At 43.0% G+C, this 24,281-nt stretch overlaps 1 protein-coding gene across 2 annotated transcripts in view; it reads right to left on the bottom strand.

The window, feature by feature from the left end:
* Positions 1–24,281, bottom strand: part of Nemp2 (nuclear envelope integral membrane protein 2) — an 83,385-nt gene that overhangs the window by 41,711 nt on the left and 17,393 nt on the right. Inside the window, exon 3 of one of the 2 annotated variants that reach the window (XM_006495936.2) lies at positions 12,605–12,690. The exons of the other annotated variant lie outside the window; for it this stretch is intronic. The gene's annotated coding sequence lies outside the window, so the exon portion shown is untranslated. The remainder of the gene's footprint in view (positions 1–12,604; positions 12,691–24,281) is intronic. 2 annotated transcript variants of the gene reach the window in all.

Genomic DNA, 24,281 nt, shown 5'->3' with positions numbered 1-24,281 from the left:
CCCTGGTTCTATTGGCTGCTTCCTATGAGATGCCCTGGCTCTGTTCTGTTCTATATCTCCAGCTACCTTTCTTATTTTGATCTGGGCTTTCATTAGTGGTACTATCTTATCTTTGTGTGGTTCACCTACAGTATTGTTGGTCACTGATCTTCATGCAAAATTCTAGAAGGGAATTTTAGTAAGTCAGTTTCTAAGGTGGTCTCATAGTGTTCAGACTGCTTAAATCCCTTCAGTATTCACAACAGGACCACTTGCGTCATCAAATGATGGGTTGGGCAAACCCCATTTGCTTTGATTTAAAAACCAAAGTTTAAAAATTGCTATTTGGGGCTCCTTTTGTACTTAAGTCTGTCACTGTATCAAGCTTCCTTATGTTGTCAACTTTTTCTGCTCAGGGGCTGATAGGACTAAAGCCATAGCTCATGCTATGGCTGCACAGTGGCTTTTATTTATTGCTGTACTGGCTGGTTTTGTGTATCAACTTGGCACAGGCTGGAGTTATCACAGAGAAAGGAGCTTCAGTTGGGAAAATGCCTCCATGAGATCCAGCTATAAGGCATTTTCTCAATTAGTGATCAAGGGGGGAGGTCCCCTTGTGGGTGGTGCCATCTCTGGGCTGGTAGTCTTGGGTTCTATAAGAGAGCAGGCCAGGGGAAGCAAGCCAGTAAGTAACATCCCTCCATGGCCTCTGTATCAGCTCCTGCTTCCTGACCTGCTTGAGTTCCAGTCCTGGCATCCTTTGGTGATCAACAGCAATGTGAAAAGTGTAAGCTGAATAAACCCTTTCCTCCCCAACTTGCTTCTTGGTCATGATATTTGTGAAGGAATAGAAACCCTGACTAAGATAATTGCTATGTACTTTAAAGCTTGTGTGGATGCCTTGTAACCAAGTCATCATAAATGTTGTTATGTGACCCGGTTCCTGAGGAGACATGAACTACTCACTGCAGATATAGAACCAACAACAAACTAAAGTAACAATCCTACTGAAGGCCAGTTCCAAAGGCCCAGTGAGTTTGCTAGGGGTATTGGCAAGTCCAGCATGGGTGAGAGCTCACAAAAGCTGAAACCCTGGTGCTCACTGTACAATTTACAAGCAGCTCAAATGGTCAAAATGTCTCTTCCTCGTAGCTCAGCTGATTTGAGATTCCTCCAGGCAGTCCCCTGACCTCAGTCCTCTCAGATGTGCTTACTATATCCTTGATAAGGGAGTGGCCTTGTGTATCTGGTCACTTTTAGGGACTTCCTGACACTATTCAGTTGTTTGCTCATTGAGTCTTAGCGAATCTCTTGTAGGCTCATATTTTTCAAAACCTACTTTAATAAGGGTTCCCAAATGCTTTAACCCTCCTTCTAGTTCACCATTCAATGGTAGGGGTGGAAAGATGGTAAATAGGACAGGGGGATGTGGATCTCTTTAGATGTAGTTTTTTGGTGCAAGGTCAATCTCCGTTGTCAGGAACAGTCCAGTTAAAACAGTGTCACCAAACATGAATCAGCAGTGGCAGCACGATCCAGCAGAAATAGCCAGACCTGTGCCAAATTCATATGAATCAGTGGGAGCTAACAGAACCAGTAGGAGTACCAGGAGATGTTCTCTGCCGTGACTCTTTCAACAAAGTGAAGACCAGCAAAGAGGCCAGACTAAAGAAGTGTTGCATGGCTAGCTATGCAAGCACCTGTCACTCGATGTTGAGTCCACTTATACTTTCTCCAAACATCACGGGTCCTCTCCCAGGTGTGCTTCAGTAAAACATCACATGAATCTGGATCATATGACACAGCCAGAAGTGTATTCCACTTCAGCCTTCCTTTAGAATATCCTGCACCTTCCACCTTTGGAGAACTGCTGTACAGGATGCAGCTCTACTTTTTATTAGTAATTCATTACTCTGGTGTGTTTAAATTTTAAGATTTGGAATTTTAAAATGTCTTGTTTCTCATTGCTCTAGGACCATCTAAATAGATTTGAAGTCATCTTTCCCAAGTAGACTCTATTTGTATAAATAGAAATGGTGATTTGCTATTAACTTCCTAAACTCTGATGGGCTTATGCCTCTCCAACAGGAGTTGCAGAATATATTCTCAATGTTATGAAATCCTCCAAACACATGTAACAAAATCAGTCCTGACAAGCTGGAGGCCTGTGATCACAGCAACTAGGAAATAAAGTGAAAGGAGCCTAGTTCAGGGTCTGCCCGAGATACAAATGAGTTCAAGCCCAGCCTGAGAAAATGAGCAAAAGCAGATATCAAGATAAAAAGGAAAGAGAGGGCTGAAGTTGTAGTGACAGAGCACTTAGAAAGTGTGAGACTCTAGACTGAAACCACAATGCCAGCAGAAAGGAAGCAAACAAACTAGGCTTAACTGGTGGTGTTCCTCCAGTAGAGTTCTGGTAGATTAAAGAGAGAAAATTCTGTTTCCTAGAATCAGTTCAAAGAACAAAACAAAACAATAAAAGTTAAGTAAGTGTTCAGCCAGTGTTTTGCTTAGATATTGGTGTGAAACAGTTTATAAGATGAATCTTAAAATAATAATCTTGCAGTGTAAAACGGGGCTTGCTTACATTGTTTGCACACACAGTAGCTTATTTACTTCTTAAAATAATCCTCTTAGTGTGTGGAGGTGTACCATTCTTTAGAAAAAGAAATTGAGCCTGGAGACCCTAAGGATCTTAAGATTATTCAGGAGAAAAAGTTATTGCACCCTCTCCTTCTCCCTCTCCTTGACCCCCACCTTTTCTGACACAGCCCTGGTGACATCTTGGTGAGGCATTGGAGAAGCAGAAAACTACCTCTCTAGTCCCCTCAGTCATACATTTCCTAGAGCCCTGTAGAAGGACTCATGCAACAGAAAGTTTGAGCTCTCTGGCTTGCTAAGAGTTTTCCTAGCACCTTAAACTTTTATGCAATGGTCACACTTGAACATGAGGTTTTGACTCTGTGTCCTATGGTGGGTTTGTTGTTGTTTGGTTTGTTTGTTTGTTTGTTTGTTTGGTCACTTCATCAGGAAGTTTTGTGGAGCCTGAGCTACTCTAGGGGCACAACACTGACTGTCTTAGTTAAGGTTTTACTGCTGTGATCAGACACCATAACCAAGGCAACTCTTAGACAACATTTGATTAAGGCTGGCTTACAGGTTCAGAAGTTCAGTCTGTTATCATCAAGGTGGGAACATGGTGGTGTCCACACAGGCATGGTGCAGGAGATGCTGAGAGTTTAACCTCTTTATCTGAAGGCTGCTAGGAGAAGAACGGCTTGGAGGCAACTAGGATGAGGGTTTTAAAGTCCACACTCACAATGATACACTTCCTCCAAGGCCACACCTTCAAATAGTGCCACTCCCAGGGTTAGGCATACTCAAACTACCACATTCCACTCCATGGTCCCCATAGGTTTGTTCAAACATATGAGTCTATTGGGGGCCATACCTAAACATAACATAATGCAAAATACACTTAATCCAACTTCCAAAGTTCCCATAGCAGTCTCAACAATGTTAAAATTCCAAAGTTCAAAGTTCTCTTTTGAGATTCATCCAATCACTTAACTATAATTCCCAAAGCAAGACAGGAAGCCAGCGGGGCAAACGCCAAACTCTGCATCTCCATGTCTTATGTCAAAGTGGTCTTCAGATTTCTACTCTTTTTTTCATCTTTGTTGATTGCAACAAACTTCTTTCTCTTGGGGTGGTTCCACTCCCTGTTAGCAGCTTTCTTTGGCAGGTAGTCCACATCTCTGGCATCTTTATCATCTTAGGGTCTCCAAGTCAACTTCAACTTCACAACTTCTTGTTCCTCCAAAGAGCTTGGGTCACTTCTCCAGCTCTGCCCTCTATAGAAATCTAGGCTCTGGTTGACTCCACTCCACTACGGCTGCTATTCTTAGTGATCATCCCATGGTACTGGCATCTCCAGTATACTGGGGTCTTCAACTGCATCTAGGCTTTACACATAGCCTCTCATAGGCTCTCTTCATGGTTCCAAGCCTCAACTTCTTTGCATAATCCCTTTAGTCCTCAACTGCAGCTACAACTGAGGCTGTACCTTCACTAATAGCCTTCTGTGGTCTCTCACAGTGCGAAGCCTCAGCTTCTCTTCATGACTCCTTCATACCTTCAAAACCAGTACTACCTGAGTGATTCTTAGACATTACCAAGCACAGCTGCAGTACAAGGTACAGCCTTAGCTATCTCTGGAACACAGCTATTTTGTGCTTTCAAAAAACACTTCCTAGGAGATTTCACCTCAGAGATGCAGGTCTCTTCTTAATCATGACTAATTTCTTAGCTCTAGCTAACCAGCATCAATTATCCCAGTAGTTTCCTTCTCCTCTTGACTGTAAAGTCAGAGACACATGGCCAAAGCTGCAAAAGTTCTGCTGATTGGTGGAGCTGGAACATGACCCCTTCTTCTATTATATCATCATCAGCTTTCTGCTTTCCAACTCCTTCATGCTGCCTAGCTTGGCTGTCCTGGAACTTGTTCTGCAGTTTGACCTTGAACTCAGAGATCTGCATGGCTATGTCTCCTGAATGCTGGGATTAAAGGCATGTAATGTCATGCCTGTATTTAAGCTTTTCTCTACTTGGAATTTTCTCTGTACCAAGTTGGACTTGAATTCAGAGATCTTCTTGCTTCTGTCTCCTGGAATTAAAGGCATGTGCCACCAAGCCTGGACTTAAACTTAGCTAGATGGGGAATCTTACCACAAGGTCAACGATCCTTTAATTCAATTTAATATTCTTGAGTACAGAATTCAGCTCCATTTTACTTTCTGGTGACCCTTTAATAACTGAATTATATTTTTGCTTTCTAAGCATGCTATGCTTGTTTAAAACACTCTTCGTGAGACTTAAGCAGAGAAAAAAAAAATCTTTGCTGGGCTTTTTTAAGACTTCCTTGTCAATGCAATTAATGTAAATCTCTTTACCTTAGCCTCAGGTAGACTCTTCAGACAAGAACAAAAAGCAGCCTCATTCTTCACCAAAATACCAGAAAAATGGTGTCTAGGCAATGTACTGAAATTCCTCTCCACGGAAACATCTTGGGCCAGGTCTGCACAGTTAAACTACTCTCGGCAACAAAGTCTTCCATATTCCTACTAGGATGGCCCATTAAGCCCCACTTAAAGTATTCCACTACTTTCCAGATCCAAAGTCCCTGAAACCATATTCTTCTAGACAAGCATGGTCAGGCCTATCACAGAAGTACCCCACTCCTGGTACCAACTTCTGTCTTAGGGTTTTACTGTTGTGAACAGACACCATGACCAAGGCAACTTTTAGACAACAATTCATTGGGGCTGGCTTGCAGGTTCAAAGGTTTAGTCCATTATCATCAAGGTGGGAACATGGCAGCATCCAGGCAGGTATGGTACAGGCTGAGCTGAGAGTTCTACATCTTTATCCAAAGGCTGCTAGGAGAAGACTGGCTTCCAGATAGCTAGGATGAGGATTTTAAAATCCATGCCTACAATGACACACTTCTTCCAACAAGGCCACACCTCCAAATAGTGCCACTCCCAAATAGTACTAGTCATACTCAAACTACCTCACCACCCCAGCACATTGTAGGACATGCATTCTTTCATTTGTGTTATGCAGTGGACAAGGTAGAGCTTTCCAGTGAGTTTGTTTCTCATAGTCTACTCCCGAAAGCCCTGAGAAATAGACATGCAGACTGTGACCTTTATCTCTACAGAGACTTCCACTACATTTTATTATTTTTGCCTTAAAATCCATAACTGGGCTAGGAATATGTCTTGGCCTTTAAAGTACTTGACATAAAAGCACAAGAAGCTGAGTTCAGGTTACCCATGTAAAGTTCAGGTTTACCCATGTAAAGTTCAGGTTTACCCATGTAAAGCCAGATGCTGGTGCACCTGGTGCACGTGGTGGTGCATGCCTATAACCTCAGGGTTAAGGTGATTGTGGATACAGGCAAATCCTGGGTGTTTGCTGGCTACCCTGTCAAGCTGAAATGGCAAGCTTAAGGTTCAGTAAAAGAATCTGTTTCAAACAAAACAAAACAACAAAAACAGAAACAAGGAGGAAAATTGATAGAGGAAAGACATGCCAGTGTCAACCTCTGTCTTATGCTTTTGCCTACCTGGGCAGGTGAGTGCATTACTGAACACATATGTACACACACATAAAATGAATACCATATTGTCAACCTCTGGCCTGCACATATGTACTGTGTCTTAATGTTCTATTTCTGTCACGAAACATGAGCAAGCAACTTAACAAAGAGTTTATTGGTAGCCTGCTTACAGTTTAAGAGACCATGGTCACCATGGTGGGGATTATGGCAGCAGATAGGCAGGCATGACACTGGAGCAGTAGTCGCTAAGAGCTTACTTGTCGAAACAACAACTACAAAGCAGAGAGAAAGCCAACTGGCCTGGCATGGGCTTTTGAAACTTCATAGCCCACCTTCAGTGGCATACCTCCTCCAATAAGATTATAACTCATAATCCTTCCCAACAGCTCCACCATCTGGGACCAAGCATTCAAATAGATGAGCCTATGTGAGCCATTCTATGTCAAACCACCACACACACACACAGAGAACATTAAAAATGCACACAAAACTTAAATTGTATTTAAAATTTAAGATGAATCTGTGCAACTTTAAAACAAAGAAACTAAGGAACAGATAAAATTGTTGACATAGGGAGATGGAAAATGGCAATCAGATTCTTGTAGCATATCAGCATGTCACCCTAAATAGTTCTTAAATGTGTAGCTTTGAGAGGAAGGAGAGAGAAGTAGTCTTCCCATCTTAGGAGAGCAAGTGAGGTTTTGCTAAACCTTGGACCTTATCTTGCCAGAGGTGCCAATACCATATTTCAAAAAACAAAGCAAAACATCTGTGTTTTAGAGGACTTAAAAAAATTCCTTTGCTTATCACCTTTCATTTATATATTTATATATAACATATACATAGATTTATATATCATATATATTATATTTTTACATATTATATATGTGGATATTAAATATATCTATTATGACAATTTAGTCATATATTCATGTATTTTATCCATATGAATATATATGGGATTAAAATATGATAAAACTTTATTACCCTGTGTCTTGGTTAAGGTTCCTATTGCTATGATAAAACACCATATCAAGCAACCTGGGAATAAAAGGGTTTATTTTACTTACTGTACTGGCTAGTTTTGTGTCAACTTGACACAGCTGGAGTTATCACAGAGAAAGGAGCTTCAGTTGAGGAAATGCCTCCATGAGATCCAACTGTAAGGCATTTTCTCAATTAGTGATCAAGGGGGAAAGGCCCCTTGTGGGACCATCTCTGGGCTGGTAGTCTTGGTTCTATAAGAGAGCAGGCTGAGCAAGCCAGGGGAAGCAAGCCAGTAAATAACATCCCTCCATGGCCTCTGCATCAGCTCCTGCTTCCTGACCTGCTTGAGTTCCAGTCCTGACTTCCTTGGTGATGAACAGCAGTATGGAATTGTAAGCTAAATAAACCCTTTCCTCCCCAACTTGCTTCTTGGTCATGATGTTTGTGCAGGAATAGAAACCCTGACTAAGAAACTTACACTTCCATATCACTATCAACCATCAACGAAAATGATGGCAGGAATGAATGTAAATAGGGCAGGAACATGAAGGCAAGAACTGGTAGAGGAGATGAAAGCAGTGTACTGCTTACAGGCTTGCTCCTCATGGCTTGCTCAGCTTGTTTACTTACTTATAGCACCCAGAATCACCTGCCCAGGAGTAGCACCATCCCCAACAAGCTGTGCCCTTCCCCATCAATCATCAATCAAGAAAATGTCTTTCATGTTTGCCCACAGCCAATCCAGTGACGGCATTTCCTCAAGTGAGGTTCCTTCTTTCCAAATGACTCTAGCTCTAGCTGTGTCAAGTGGACATAAAACTAGGCAGCATACCTTATATTTTCCATTCTAATTTATTTTGTCTGGAAAAGTTAACAGAGTCTATTAAACTTCTTGTACAATTCCTACTGGGATGTACTTCAGAGTTCCTCAAGACAATATGGCTAGAAGATAGTAGAAAGGAGGCAGTAAAATATTTGATAGGCCACACCAGCTAGGATTCAGAGCAGGCCACTGGCAGTGGGTGAGACTAAAATCCATTGAAAATTGCCTACAAATTTCTCATGAAAGGGATTTGTGTTGGTGACCATTCTAATCACTAATAGAAGGCAGAGACAGAATCTTAGTTTGGAAACACACTCTGCTTGGAAGTCACTTTGCTGACTACTAAGAAACTAATACATGGTAACTGGGCAGGAGAGCTGGAGCTCAAGAAGGGGCAAGAAAGAAGATGTGGGTCAGTTAAGCATCTGAGCACTAACCGAAGCCAAGCAAGATAAAGGGATAGAGTGGTCAGAGAGCAACCAGAGGCTGAGGAAAGAACATGGGAGCTGTCTGCATGTGAGAGGAGACAGAGAAAGAAAAGGCTGCTACAGAAACAGAGAAGCAAAGCAGAGTACAACCGATGCCAGAAGGGGAACGTAGGAGGGAAGTAGAATCCAACCAATGCTGAAGAAGGGCCTGGCCAGCAAGGCTTCAGAGAGTGGGAAGTTATGACAAACTGGGAGGTAGTTACTAAAGGAAGAAGGGTGGTTTCACCTCACACCAGTCAGAATGGCTAAGATCAAAAATTCAGGTGACAGCAGAGGCTGGCAAGGACCTGGAGAAAGAGGAACACTCCACCATTATTGGTGGGGTTGCAAGCTTGAACAACCACTCTGGAAATCAGTCTGGCTGTTCCTCAGAAAATTGGACATAGTACTACCTGAGAACCCAGCAATACCTCTCCTGGGCATATACCCAGAAGATGTTCCAACTTGCAATAAGGACACATTCTCCACTATGTTCATAGCAGCCTTATATATATTAGCCAGAAGCTGGAAAGAACACAGATGCCCCTCAACAGAGGAATGGATACAGAAAATGTGGTACATTTACACAATGGAGTACTACTCAGCTATTAGAAACAATGAATTTATAAAATTCCTTGGCAAATGGATGTATGTGGAGGATATCATTCTGAGTGAGGTAACCCAATCACAAAAGAACTCACATGATTTTGCTGAAAGGACCCTGATATAGCTGTCTCATGTGAGGCTATGCCAGTGCCTGGCAAACACAGAAGCGGATGCTCACAGTCAGCTATTGGATGGATCACAGGGCCCCAATGGAGAAGCTAGATAAAGTACCCAAAGAGCTGAAGGGTCTGCAACCCTATAGGTGGAACAACAATATGAACTAATCAGTACCCCCAGAGCTCGTGTCTCTAGCTGCATATGTAGCAGAAGATGGCCTAGTCGGCCATCATTGGGAAGAGAGGTCCCTTGGTCTTGCAAACTTTATATGCCCCAGTAGAGAGGAACACCAGGGCCAAGAAGTGGGAGTGGGTAGTTAGGGGAGCAGGGCGGGGAGGGGGGAGGGTATAGAGGACTTTTGGCATAGCATTTGAAATGTAAATGAAGAAAATACCTAATAAAAAATTGGAAAAAGTTGTAAAAAAAGGGGGGGGTGGTTTCAAGAGCAATTGTGGGGAGTAGGGACATAAAAGTTCAGGTGTGTTCTGGGCTGTGGGTGAAGAGGAGGAGCCTTTCTCATGGGATACAGGAAACCTGCAGAACTTCACTCTGGCATCCAGCACTACTCTGTGGTTTTGCATTGAAGAGTGGTGACTCAAGACACAAAGAGGGGGCTGGAGAGATGGCTCAGCGGTTAAAAGCACCAACTGCTCTTCCAGAGGTCCTGAGTTCAAATCCCAGCAACCACATGGTGGCTCACAACCATCTGTAATGAGATCTGATGCCCTCTTCTGGTGTGCATGAGGATAGAGACCATGTACTCATATATATTAAATAAATAAATTAAAAAAAAAAGACACAAAGACAGAAAGTCATTTTTCCTTATGGATATCCGCATGTCCAGGGAAAAATGAGGAGGCAGTTCACCTAGTTGCTGACTACCAGAGTCTTCACTAAGAGTAGTTTCTGCTGCTGGGCCAGAATACCTTGGGAGGCTGGGACTAGCAGGCAGAGGCCACTCACCAGCTCAATTGTATGCAAGCCTACAGCACCCCAGGTTACTGGGTTCCTTTCCTAAACTACTTGTGCTCCTGGCTTCTCATTCTCACTGAAGTGCTTTGAATGGTTAAGTGCATCTTACCACCACCCTGTTCTTGGGTTGACTACAACCTTCGTGCATTCTTTTCTGTGGCGTTGCTGTGATAAAACCACGGCCAAGACAACTTACCCAAGAAAGAATCAAACTGAGCTTACAGTTTCAAAGGGCTGTAGTCCATGACAGTGGACTACATTGGAGCATCAGCTAGGAGCTCACACCCCTCAGGCAGGAGGCAGGGAGCACATGGAGAATGGCATGCATCTTCTGAAATCGCAAAGCCCATCTATCCCTAGTGATGCAGCTCCACTAAGGCCACACCCCTTAACATATTCCAAACACACAAACTTGGGGGAGGGGTGGTCATTCAAACCACCACAAGTTTTGTTTTTACTTGTTAGGTATTCTATTTCTTTGAAAATATACTCTAATAATAGACTCAGAGTTATTTAAACTTCAAGGAACTATTCCTCTAACCATTAATGTCTCCTTCTTAAAAACTGTACACTGGATTAAATAATGTCTTAGTTATGGTTTTTCACTGAACCTGAAGCTTATTGCTCAGCCAAGCATTCTTGGATTCTTGGTCAAGGATTTCTAGTCTCTACCTCTCCAATGCTGTTAGAAGCAAACCAGCACAGCCCTTGTATTTTTCATAGATTCCAGAAAGCTGCACTCGGATCCTTTACCAATTAAGCCACCTCCCTGCCTTATTTAAAACTTTGTTTGGTCTTAAATCAGAAGATCATTGTTTTGATTTTACCGTGTATTGCACCACCATTCCACTTTATCATTTAATTGGTGTCCTCAATACATAGAAAACACTTACATTAAAAATTGCATTTTAAAGGTAAAAAGGAGCAAAAAAAGACAAGAAATCTTAGAATTGGCTAATGAAGAGACGACCCATAGTTTCTTTTCTCCCTTCAGACACTTGGCAGTCAGCAAGCTCATCTGAAGTAGCTCAAAGGGACTGTGGACAGGTCAGCAGAAATGGTAGCGGGCATCCTCAGCCAGGCTCTGCACTGGCCAGGCTCCCTGCCAACCAGGAAACTCACAACGGTTCCACAAGGGCCTCAGTGCCCCCCACACCTTCCCACCTGTCCACAGATAAGAACAGTAGTGCCAGTGCGGGGCTTTCTGTTCTGTAATCAGGCACACAAGCACCTCATGTCTCCATTCGTTCAGTTACTCAACTTCTGCCCCCGAAGTTCCCATACTCTTCCTACCTCAGCAGGGCGCTGTTGGCAAAGACCAATACCCTTGCATTTATCCCTTTCTGAACTTGGTTGTTGTTGGTTGTGGTAAGATGGGGTCTTCCGTACCCCAGGTTAGCCTCAAACTTCCTATAAACTGAGACAGTCTTTAACCTGATCCCCCTGCCTCTGCTTTCCCAGTGCTGGGATCACAGCTGGGTAGCGCCATGTCCCACCCACGTTTGCTTTTGATTAATTGTACAGACTCCCACTCCATAGCCAAGTCCTTCTACGTTCTCTCTCCATGCCTAAATCAGTAGGCAGCATGTGGCAGTTTATCTCCATGAACCATGGCTCCCTGTCTGCCTCATGTTACCATGCCATTTCAGGCTTGAATGCAGTAGATTTTAAAATCCCATATAAGGTTAGAACAGTGACACTATCTCTTTAGGGCATTAAGGATTATTTTGGATGGAAACTCTAAGCTCATCTTCCACTCATCCCTGGCTCTGCCCGGGTCCTACTTGTGCACAAAGGCAACTCTGAGGTCACTTTTACAAGAGAGGACAGGCAGAAAAAGTGCCCTGCAAAAGACATGGGAATGTTCAACACCAATTATCAGGCGGAAAAAAAGAAATAGCCACAGACCAGAAATAACTTAAGTAATAATTTTAAAACTTTAGATCATCCATCGGTAAAGCAGCCTGGTCAGCTGGACTCTGCTTCAGTTTTGACTCCCAGTTTTCTAAGGCTTTTTAAAAATGCTTGGACTGTTTCCTTGAGACATTCGCATGCAAAGCTGTGGCTGCTGTCTCCAGCCGCCCACACATACCTGCCCTCCTCCTCCCTCTGACTCAGCGCCCAGCCTCCGCCCACGCCCGCTGACTCGGTGACCCGCACCCACTTCCCACAAACCTACGCGCTCCTCTCCTTCACACAGGTACAAATATTCACACTCCCACTGCTCAGCAAACAACGCACACTACTAATGGGGGGGAGGGGGAGGCATGCTTTTCCTAATGACCATTATGTTTCTTTTAATTCACAAGCTTTACACAGCACAATGAGTAGCTGATGAACTTATTTATGCTTAAATTGGTTTTTCAAAACTCCCTCGTGTTCAAAACTGGATTATTCTATTTTTAAAAAACTCCACCAAAAAAAAAAAAATGTATACACCGAGTGTTGCACCTTTTTTTTTTTTCTTTTTTCTTTTTTCAGGAAGAACAGATGCCCTAGGGTTTGTCCAAATTAAAACTTTTTACTCACATTTTCAGCGATGGCTACACAAAGGCTCACTGGGCTGGGTATTCGCCGTGAGGGTGTTTGAGCTACAGCTGGCATCAGCAGGCTGCCTGACAAGATTAATTGGCAGTGAATTAGACCAGTGCAGTCCAGAGCCAACACCAAAAAGGAGGACCAGCCCACTCATGAGGCCCTGCCAACGCCCAGAGATCTGCTGAGCGTGGGCTGGGGGAAGGCAGGGAGGCCAGTCTCTGCTGCCTTTGTGTTCTCACGGCTCGTACAAGGGTTCATAGCAACGGTTTCTTTCTTTTGCTGTGCATTTGTGTGATATCTGTGTGTCTTGCTACACTGATGCCACAGCGCATGTGCAGAGGTCAGAGGACAACCTTAAGTGTGTCCCCTTCCCTTCCACCTTGTTTTAGGTAGGGTCTCCTGTTCACAGCAGCATGGGACAGGGCTGGACATCCTGATGGCTCCCCATGACTGCCATCAGCTCTGTGTGGGTGCGGAGGTCTGAACTTGGGTCCTTACACTTGTGACCAGAGCTTTATCCTCTGAGCCATCTCCCCAGGCCCCATGGCAACTCTTTTTATTTTTTCCGGGGCTTGATACTATTCTATGTCACAGATGTGAGCAGAAGCAATTCTATTGTAACTCACCTCCTCTTTAAGAAGAGATGCAAGCCAAATCTGGATTTTAAGGAGTGGTGGGTTGCTTTGTGTTTGCTGCTTTGCTTTATCATTCATAATTGATGTGAATTCTTCTGGGAGAAGCAGCGGCCATTTCTGCTCTTCTTCTATCTCTAACAATTGAGAATGTTAGATCTACAATATGCTGGACAGGGAACTGGGAAAAGGATTTCTATCTGGGCCAGACCTCTCAGCCCTCAGTGGTGGGGCCAGTTTTAATCATCTCTGTCCACCTGTCTCACATTCTTTGCTTGAATTTCTACAATTTGATCTGCTTCTGTGCACTTTAGCATTTCTCTGTATTATCCTTAAACTTGAAAGTCTTCTTGGCTCCTTGGAACTTTTTAAGCACTTCTTTGTATGTTTAACTTTGTATCGTTATAGAAAGCAAAGCTCTTCACCACAAGTCCCCATATAAAAAGATGCAAAAGCAAAAAGCAAGTGTCTCACTTCTTAGCCACTGTGCTGGTATGACTACCACCAGGTTCCAAGAAGCTAACTTCCAACAAAATATGGCAGAGTGAACATAAGAATGTCTGTCTTCTGGCTAGGCCAGCAGAGCAGTGTGAGCAAATGAGAGCCTTTGGTTACCACGCTGTGCTCTGTTTGTGTCTCCTGAGAGTTCAAACTCTGTAGTCATCAGTGTAGCCCTGATAGGAAGCAACTGAGCCTCTCGGTTGAGATTAGCAGAAGGTGATTGGGTCCTTGTTTGACAGGTGAGTAAACCTCTTTCTTCATGTGCTACCCAGATATTTTGTTACAATAACAACAGCCAAAAAAAAAAAAAAAAAAAAAAAAAAGTGAACTGACATGTTTGTTGGAAGAGAATGGAGGGGTTAATAGTCCCACTGTAAATACGAGCTGAAGCCTAGATATGAATAAGACATTTCACTGTAGAGTAACTGCGGTCAGGATTTAGCTATCTCTTTTGAAACCAAGGGGAGTGAAATACCGACTTAAAGTCTGAGATCAGTTGAAAGCGTATGTAAGAATACACAACTTTTTTATGCCCCAAACACAGAAAACCAGGAGCCTGCCCCAGGATGTAGTGGTTTATTCATAGGAAGCCATAGGAAAAATGAAGTAAACAGTAGCTGCTGACAGAAGGGAAGGTATGGGGGTGTACCAGGGGCCAGGCAGGAAGCTGAACTGGAGATGGCCCCATGATCTTTGCTTTCTCCCTTGACAATCAAAGCTCTGTTCCTCAGACAGCAGACCCTTAGGCCAGTGTTTTCTAGCTGTTGATTATGAAATCAGTTATGATTAATGGATTATGAAATCAGTTTAGTGGATCATAATCAGCATTTTTATAGGCTGAACTCCCCAGGAAGCCAACATTGAGATGGTGTGGAGAATTGAACATTTGTTAAGGGGGTGCCCTTAGGACCAACATCTGTGGAAAAATGAAAAGATTGGGCTAACGGAGATGCTGGCTGTGATGCATGGCCAGGCGACTGCTCTGAAGGTAGAACAGCTCTTTGGATTTTGTCCAAGTTGAGGCCAAGAGAGCCAGGACTTTATCCTCAGTTCTAGACTAAATTGTTCCCCAAATCTCTATGCTGATGTCCCAGTACCTCAGAATATAGTACAAATCTTTAAGTAAGTGATAAAGTTCTTAGGATGGCACCCCAATTCCCAGAGATAGTGACCTTGTGCACAGAGACATACCACCACTCTAAAGCACTTACACAGTAAGGTCATGAAAGGACGAAGTGGGAAGGCAGGGGACTGCCAGCCAAGGAGGGTTGGAGAAACCCAAACCTCGGACAACTTCATCTTACACTCAGCCACAGAATCATGAGGAAATAAAAATTTCCTCATTTTTGTGAGAAATAAGACTTCCTTGATGCGTGAAGATGAAGAAGAGCAGGGAAGAGAGCTGTACTGAGATAACCTGGGAGGAGTCTGACATTGAACATGGCCCCTTAGCAGACAGAGCAGCCAGCATCACAGAGACCTCACAGAGAATCAACCTAGCTCTGTAGACTACTTAGAAAACACCAAATATACAATACACAGAAAAAGTGGATACTATTTCATGTGGTATGTGTGTGCCTCTGTGTGTGTGTGTATGTGTGTGTATCTCTGTGTGTGCATATGTGTGTATCTGTATGCATGTATGTGAACTAATATTTAGAAATATATCCCACTGTAAGAAAATGTTCTAGGGTCATTTCCCCAGGCAAGAAAATGGAGATTTTCTTTTTTCTTTCCTGCAAAAACTAAACAGATCCCAGGAAGGCAAAATGTTTTCTCCACCCCAAAGTAATACCCAGGTCTCTATAAACCCATCTGCCCACACTGAGCCCATCATCAACTCTTAACCCCCATTCATAAATATGAGAAGACAAAAGAAAAAAAAAAAGAAATTCTCTAAAAGAGAAGGCTCACATATACAAACTTCCTAACTTCCAGGAAAACTACAGAAAATAGAAAAATGTTGTTTGGTCTCAAAATGATCACATTTCTGGGGCTGAAGAGATGGCTCAGTGGTTTAAGGGCACTGGATGCTCTTCCTGAGAACCCAGGTTCAATCCTCAGCAATCACATGAAAAGTGGCCAAAGGACTGAATCGATTCCCACAAACTGTCCTGTGATTTACACATGTCTATTTCATGGTACACACGACACGCATATACAAAATACTGTTTAAAAGAGAAAAAAGAAAAAAAGGACAAGTCTTTATCGCGTTCTCACGCCCGGCCAGGAAAGACGCAACAGACCAGAATCTTCTGCGGCAAAACTTTATTGCTTACATCTTTGGGAGCCAGGAGGGCAAGCGCCCAGCGCCCAGCCCCAAAAACGAAAGCCCCTTCTATTACATCTTTAGGAGCCAGAGCTCCGGCGCGCGCGCTCTATTGTTTACATCTTTAGGCAGCGAGCGAGCGCAGGGCGCGCAGAGCCAGAGAGATGCCAGCGAGAGAGAATGGCGGAAACCCCCTCCCCTTTTTTAGGAGAGTTATATTTCGCCTAGGACGCATCACTCCCTGATTGGCTGCAGCCCATGGCCGAGCTGACGTTCACGGGAAAGGTAGAGTACAAGTAGTCATAAAATACCCTTGGCACATGCGCAGATTATTTGTTTACCACTTAGAACACAGGATGTCAGTGCCATCTTGTGACGGCGAATGTGGGGGCGGCTCCCAACATCTCCCCCTTTCCTTTTAATAAGAGCAAATAGGCCACCCAACTAATGAGAGTGGAGATAGAGGTCAAATCCCCAGTGTGTAGGTAAAGGAGCCATGTACAGGATTAGCTCTTAGGCTCACAGGCTTTTACCCAGAGCAACCCTGACCTGCTCCCGTGTCGTTTTGCCTGGAGAGAAGGACACTTGGACACTCAACCTTCTTGAAAGATGACATGTCTCCCTAGAATAGGCTCATATATGCCGCAGAGCCTTTCTACTGCAGTGCTTAGCCGTGCAACTCTCTCAGGCTGCTGAAGCACACTCACTCTATCTCGTGCAATGAGACTAGCCTCGTGAGATGTAAGAGCTGAGTGGCCAGCGACCTATTGCCTAAGCATAGATAACCATATATCAGGGGGAGCACCATGTTCTAGAGCTGCAAGCGCCTGGGCAATAACCACCTTGTCTCTCCTAGTTTAGGCCTTAAGCTTACAGACCAACCAAAGAAGCAACACTAATCCACAGCAAAGTGTATCTCCAAATAATATCAATCCCACCCATTCTTTAAAGAAAGAAAATGCTGAGGAGATCCAATTGGGTAATCCTTTGGTCAGGGACAGGTCCAAGCGCGTGGAGTTGACCTGAAGTCTCAATTCCCGAAGGATCTGTTCAAATTCAGCCGTCCAATTCTGTAACATATACTGAAAAAGACTTTTTGACAAATTAGCTGTCCTAGTAAATTTCTCATACTGAATGGAAGTAACACACAATCTCGGAAACTTTTGTTTACACCCCAGCTGAGCTATTTGCCATAATACATCTAGTTGTATCTGGACAAGATCTATGAGTTGATTAACCAGCATGAGACCTCTCTGTATCTTGACATTAGCTGAGGCCTGTTCATCTATGACTGTAGTCACTGAGGCTGACAAAGTGTTAATGGTGTCAGTCGTCTGGACCTGTCCAGACAGAGCCAAGGCTGTCTGAATTAAGGCCAAACCCAGTTCCCAGTTAGTGGTAAAAAAGCAGGAGAATACTTGAGCATTATACATCACCGTCATTGGGAGTGGAAATATCGACATTATCCCCCAACGCTGCTCTCTTTTTATTATTGACGCCCTGGACATCACCAAGACGAGGGACATTAGTATTCCCTTGGTCAGTCTGGATTTTTCGGGTGAGTCTTTCTGGTATCCAAAATGGGTTGTCTTCATTCTGTGGGAAAACACAGATAGCTCCCCTGGATCTTATCAAAATAGGATCCGGGCCATACCATTTATTATCAAGGACATTTTTCCATTTAACCATCTCATTGGGCCTATCTGGCTCTGTACAATGACGTTCAGCCGCAGTATGGCCATGAGCATCAATATTTAAAAAATTGAGTGTAAAGAGTGCCAAAGACACAGACACTCTTGGTGCTCGGGGTAAAATCTCTTCAATTCCCCTCTTCTGTTTTATAAGATAGGTTTTGAGGGTGCGATGCGCACGCTCAACAATACCCTGTCCTTGAGGGTTGTATGGAAGTCCAGTCAGGTGGGTCACGTCCATCTGACGGCAGAACTGTTGGAATTTTTGAGACGTATAAGCTGGTCCATTATCAGTCTTAAGGAGTCTGGGTTTCCCCCAAGCACTCCATGCCTCAAGACAATGTTGAATCACATGTGAGGCTTTTTCTCCGGTTAACGGAGAGGCAAACATGATGCCAGAACATGTGTCAATGGACACATGGAGATATTGAAGTTTTCCAAAGGAAGAAACATGTGTAACATCCATTTGCCAGACCTGTAGAGGTCGAATACCGCGTGGGTTAATTCCCACATGAGGAACTGGCAAGAACTCACAGCAGCTTTGACATTGAGTAACAATGTCACGGGCTTCTTTTCTTGTCAAGGAGAAACGACTGCGTAATGTTTCAGCCGTCACATGAAAATTGTTATGAAAATTTCTTGCAGCCTCTACCGGGGATGATAGGGCAGCAGCCACCACTTTAGTGGCCTTATCTGCCAAATCATTTCCCAGAGCCATGGGGCCAGGTAGGCCTGAATGGGCTCTAACATGAGTAATATAAACAGGAAATCTTCTAGATAACAAAACTAATTGTATTTGCTGAAAAATATTGGCAACTCTACTGGAAGGCTTAATCACTCCAGCCACTTCTAAAAGATTTACTGCATTAACCACATAACAGGAATCTGACACAATATTAAGGGGTTCTAAAAAGGTTTTTAAAACTTCTAAAACCACTAAACATTCTACCACTTGAGGTGAATTTTCATTATATTGTTTGGATACCACTTTACCATTAGCCACATAGGCACCTATGCCAGTTTTTGATCCATCAGTATATACCACAATCCCATTTTTAAGTGGGTTTCTTCTAAACATGTAAATATTGATTTCTCTCAAAGGAGGAAATATGCGTGACATCCATTTGTCAGACCTGTAATGGCCTGACGCCACGAGGGTTTACTCCTACGTGAGTAGACAAAATTTGACAACAATCTAAAGGCATTATTAAGTAATCAGAATCATTTTCAGTAGAACCAATCCCTCTTGCAGCTCTAGGAATACCAGAGGAAGAAAAAACAGCCATGTAGGCTTGGCAAAATTATTAGTTGAGCTATTTTGTCCCCTTGTGATATAGAAAAGACAACTTGAGGACAAGAACAGAGAACCTGAAGTTCCCCTTTACAATCCTGATCTACAACTCCAGGGTGGACAATAAGACCTTGTAGGCTGCAAGAGCCTGCCTCTGTCATTATTGTCCAGTGGCTTCACCTGCTCGGGAGAGCGCCTTCCAGGCCCTAATAGCCTTTTCATCTGATTCAGAACTATTAAAAACTGGCTCCTTGAGCTCACCTAGTGATGAGTAGAGGCTCCTTCTCCTAGAAGCCTCCGCTGATTGATCTTTTTTCTTTTCTTTTTCCTTCTCCTTCCTTCTAATCTCTCCCCAGGTATTCTTACCTGACCTAAACTTTTCCTCAGGTTCAAGACCCGTGGAAAGGCCTGTATGCTTATTTTGTGTACCATATTTTCTCTTTGCTCCTACTCTCTCTCCCCGCTTTACTTCTGATAGATTGTCCTGAATTTCATCTAGAATCCGCCCTGCCTTAACCACTTGATAACATGTGAAAAGGAACAAAAGGGCTTCTAACACTAGAGAAAGTTCAAGGCCAAACATACCTTATAAAGCTATTTTCCACTTTACTTCTGATAGACTGTCTTGAATTTCCTTAGAAAGTTCAAGGCCAGGCGTACCTCGTAAAGCTATACTTACTGGTACTCTCGTTCCCCAGCTGAAAAGTTCTGAATTCATGCAGTTGAATCCTTCTTAACAGTCTGCTTTACGGGAACCTTTATTACCGCGACCCGCAGTTCTGGTTCTGGAATGAGGGATCTTCCTTGTGCCGGTCCCGAGTTTTCTTGTATTTTTTCGTCCCGGTTTTTTTTCTCGTCCCGGATTTCAGCACCAATTCTTAATAGCGTTCTCACGCCCGGCCAGGAAAGACGCAACAGACCAGAATCTTCTGCGGCAAAACTTTATTGCTTACATCTTTGGGAGCCAGGAGGGCAAGCGCCCAGCGCCCAGCCCCAAAAACGAAAGCCCCTTCTATTACATCTTTAGGAGCCAGAGCTCCGGCGCGCGCGCTCTATTGTTTACATCTTTAGGCAGCGAGCGAGCGCAGGGCGCGCAGAGCCAGAGAGATGCCAGCGAGAGAGAATGGCGGAAACCCCCTCCCCTTTTTTAGGAGAGTTATATTTCGCCTAGGACGCATCACTCCCTGATTGGCTGCAGCCCATGGCCGAGCTGACGTTCACGGGAAAGGTAGAGTACAAGTAGTCATAAAATACCCTTGGCACATGCGCAGATTATTTGTTTACCACTTAGAACACAGGATGTCAGCGCCATCTTGTGACGGCGAATGTGGGGGCGGCTCCCAACAGACAAGACTTTTGGAAATTATACATGTAATTTTAAAACTTAAGAGGCATATACCAGAAAGGTATACAAACGTGATAAAAACAGAAGAATGTGTAGACCAGAGAGTTAGAAGGTCAATCCAGAAGGTGCAATGTCTGAACTGTAGAAATGTCGAGGAAAAGAAGAAACTAGGAGAAAATACAAGAGATGTTTTCAGAGCCAAAGGCTGCAATCTCAGAACTGAAAGTGCCATACAGAACTGTTAGAATATAAAATTTTAAAGTGCTCACACCAGAACACATCATTAAGAAGTTTCAGACCACTAAAATAGTAAGGTAACTTTAAAACATCTAGAAAAATAATAAAGAACAAGTCTTAAACTAAAAGAAGTCAGAATATATCAGAACACATTAGTTTGCTTTATGCTTCTATGAGAAAACCCTAGCCACAACCAACCTGGGGAGGAAGAGTTTTTTTCATATCTACTTTACAATCCATCAGAAAAAACCAAACCAAACCAAACCAAACAAACAAACAAACAAAAACAAAAAACAAAAAAAAAAGCCAAAGCTAGAGCAGGAAGGAGCTCATGGCAGAATCTGGCTGCTGAGACCGTGGAGGAATACTACTCATTGGCTTTCACTGCATGGCTTGCTCAGCATACTTTCTCTCCCATATTGCCAAGTTCAGCTTGAGATGTAGCCTCAGTCCCATGGGCCCACAGCTCCTGTGTGCTGCTCTTGAGAAAATACTTTCCAAAAGACTTTTGTCTCAGAGGTGCTGGTCACTTATTAGCCTAGCTGATAGCCCATATCCACTGTCTTCAAAAATCAAACTATTACATGAATGACCCTGATAGTCTCTGCTTCCTTCTGAAACTTTGTAAGCCAGGTTCCCATCATCTGCACTGCTCTCAGCATCATCTTCAAAGTTCTTACAAAACAGCACATTAAACTCCAACACTCCATGATGTTTTCAGCCCAAGGTCCCAATGTTTCCATAGTCTTCCTTAGGACAATATAGAGCTGTCACAATAACACTCTTCATTCCTGATACCAATTTCTGGTTTTGTTTACTTTTCTGTTATTATGACAAAACATTGACCAAAACCAATTTGGAGAAGAAAGTGCTTACTTTATCTTACACTTTATATTTCATCATGAATGGAAACCAGAGCAGAAGATCAAGGCAGGGACCTGGAGGGGAGGGGACCAGATACAGTGTAGGAACTCTGGTTACTGACTTACTTGCGTGCATTTCTTTTTTTAAAGATTATTTTATTAGTTTATGTGCATGGGATTTGGTTTTGCTTGTATGTATGTTTGTGCACCATGTGCATGCCTAGTAACCAGGAAGGCCAGAAGAGAGTGTTGTTATATTCCTTGGATTGGAGTTGTGGGTAGTTGTGAGGGTCCATATAGATGTTTGGAATTGAACCCAGGTCTTCTAAAAGAGTATTGTGTTCTTTAATCACAGAGCCATTTCTCCATTCCATCTCAACTTGCTTTCTTACAGAATTAATCCAGGACCATCTGCCTTAGGATAGCACCACTCACAGTGGGCCGAACCTTCTCACATCAGTCATCAACCAAGAAAATGCCTTACAGATCTAAAAGAGGCAATTCCTCAACTGATGTTCCTTCTAACCAAGTATCTATAGTTTGTGTCAACTTGACAAAAACTAACTAGCACACTGTCTGAACCTGGAGTTCACTGAATGGGCTAGACCAGCTAGCCAGATCTAGGGATTTGCCTGTCTCTGGCAGACCAGTGCTAGGATTACAGGGCACATCCATGCCTGGTTTTCTACATGGGTGTGAAAGATACCTAATTAAGGTCTGCATGCTTATGCAGCAAGCACTTTACCAAGTAAACTGTCTCTCCAGGCTCCAATTATGAAAATTTAAAAGAAGTGTAGTCATCCCTCCACATCCACAGATTAAATCAGCAATGGAAAGAAAATACTTGGCACTTTCCTGAACGTAACCAATTGTTTACTTCTGAGCATTGATCACTAAACAGTACAGGCTATTTATTTTTTTAGATATTTTAGTCGCTTAGAGATGGTTTAAAATATATGGAACAATGTACATAAGTTATATGCATATAGTATGCTGTTTTATATTAGAAAACTGGGAATCTGTGGATGTTGGTGTCCATGGGGCAGGAAGAGGTTTAGGAAACAGGTATGTCTTAGAACAAATTCCTTGAGAAGAGAAAGATGACTGTCGATGAATTTGTATCAGGGCCCTGACTTTCCAAGTCTAAATGGAAATTATGCAACATTAAGCTTATGGCCCTTAGCTTTATTAGCAAATTTGGAGGAATCTCAGCAGCAAGTGGTCTCATCATTGTCAGAGGTCTGTCTGTTTCTCTCCCATTGCTCAGGTATGAGCATACTTGGGAAGTACAGACCAGTATGCTCTTGCCCCAAGGGACAGGATAAAGGAGCAGAGATTGTAGTTTTCACTTTAGAGAGACTTCCCATGAGCACCATTCTGTTTTTTATTTAAGATTCATGGAGTGGACCTTAGTTACCTGACTATCTGTACTACAAGCATGGCTGCAAGGTGGGTGTAGCCTCTAGCTGGGTGGCAGCAGTCAGATTAAAACAGTTCTAGTAGCCTAAAAGAGAACTGAAAATGAATATTTGTTAGACAACCAGCAGTCTGCATGCGATTTTATAACGACCATGTAATTTGCTTCAAACAAAGTTAATCTGCCAATTTATTACTCTAAATACAATTGTGAAAGACTAATTAGAAAAATCACTATTTGGAGTCTTGCTTACATATTTCTTGTTGGATCTAATAATTTATGCTTTGTTTAGTGCAGGTAGGGAGTTAAAAGCTCACATTTTGAGGTTGACTGTATGGCTGTATGCATGAATTTAGGAAAACTACCTAAATATTAAGACTTCGTTTTCTTTTTCCTTTTTTCTTTTTGTGTATGATGATAATTGTGCCTATGTAATAGAATTTTAGAAGAGTAAATGAGTTGGTAAATTTATTATATTATATAGATAAGATTCAGTACATTCCAAATGATATGACCATAGGCAAAACATATCAAATAGCATCTGGATTATTGAAAATACTCACAAAACAAGTTACAACTTTTCTTTGTGGTGTCTCTGAGTGTGTGTGCATGTGTGTGTGCACACATGCATATATAAGTGTGTGTTCCAGTTGGTGTGCATATGAAGACAGATGAATTCAGAAGACAGAGATTGATGCCAGACCTCTCCCTTTATTCTTATCTACCTTGTTTTTGTTCTTTGACACAGTCTCTCAGTGTCTGGAACTCACTGACTGCACATGATCTGCTGGCCAACAAGGCTCAGTAATCTTTCTGTCTTCTACTGTGCAGCTCTAGGACGACAGACATGTGCTGTGGGATGCTCTGAAGCTGAATATCTGCTTTGTATGCATGAAGGCCTGGGTCTGATCCTCAGCACCGAAAACGATGGGGTGCTTATCCCTACAGTTAAATCACAGGGTTTTATCTGAGTCAATAACTGTTACACGCAGCGTTGCTCGGGGGAAAGGGGGGATCTTGGTAAAATTGGGCAATCCTTGGTTTGTGCCTTCCCCTCCCCTCCCCCTTTTAACATACTGCATCCCTTGCACACACGCACAGTGTGGCAGTCTCCTGTCACCCCCTAGGCTGCACAGGCTCTTGGCTGTCTTCATCACCATGCAGCCCATATCCCATAGCCTTCTTAGTCAGGTCCCCTAATGATTTCTGTCTGTTTAAAGACAAAATTGCCCAAACTGGGGCAAAACTGTCATTTCTATGTTCTTCTATATTGTGTTCTATAAAGTTTTCCCCTAACTTTTTCTTAAATATCTCCACAAATATGAGAGGGTATATTTTCTTTTCTAGAAAAAAAAAGCCACCTTTTGGGGACTTGGGGCCTACCTCTGTGGGACCATAAGCATTGAACATGGGCAAGGGACT

Source organism: Mus musculus, chromosome 1 (genome assembly GCF_000001635.26).
Source record: "Mus musculus strain C57BL/6J chromosome 1, GRCm38.p6 C57BL/6J".
Classification (NCBI taxonomy): Eukaryota; Metazoa; Chordata; class Mammalia; order Rodentia; family Muridae; genus Mus; species Mus musculus.
The sequence above is the reverse complement of the archived record's forward strand: the minus strand, read 5'-3'. Positions and strand labels throughout refer to the sequence as shown.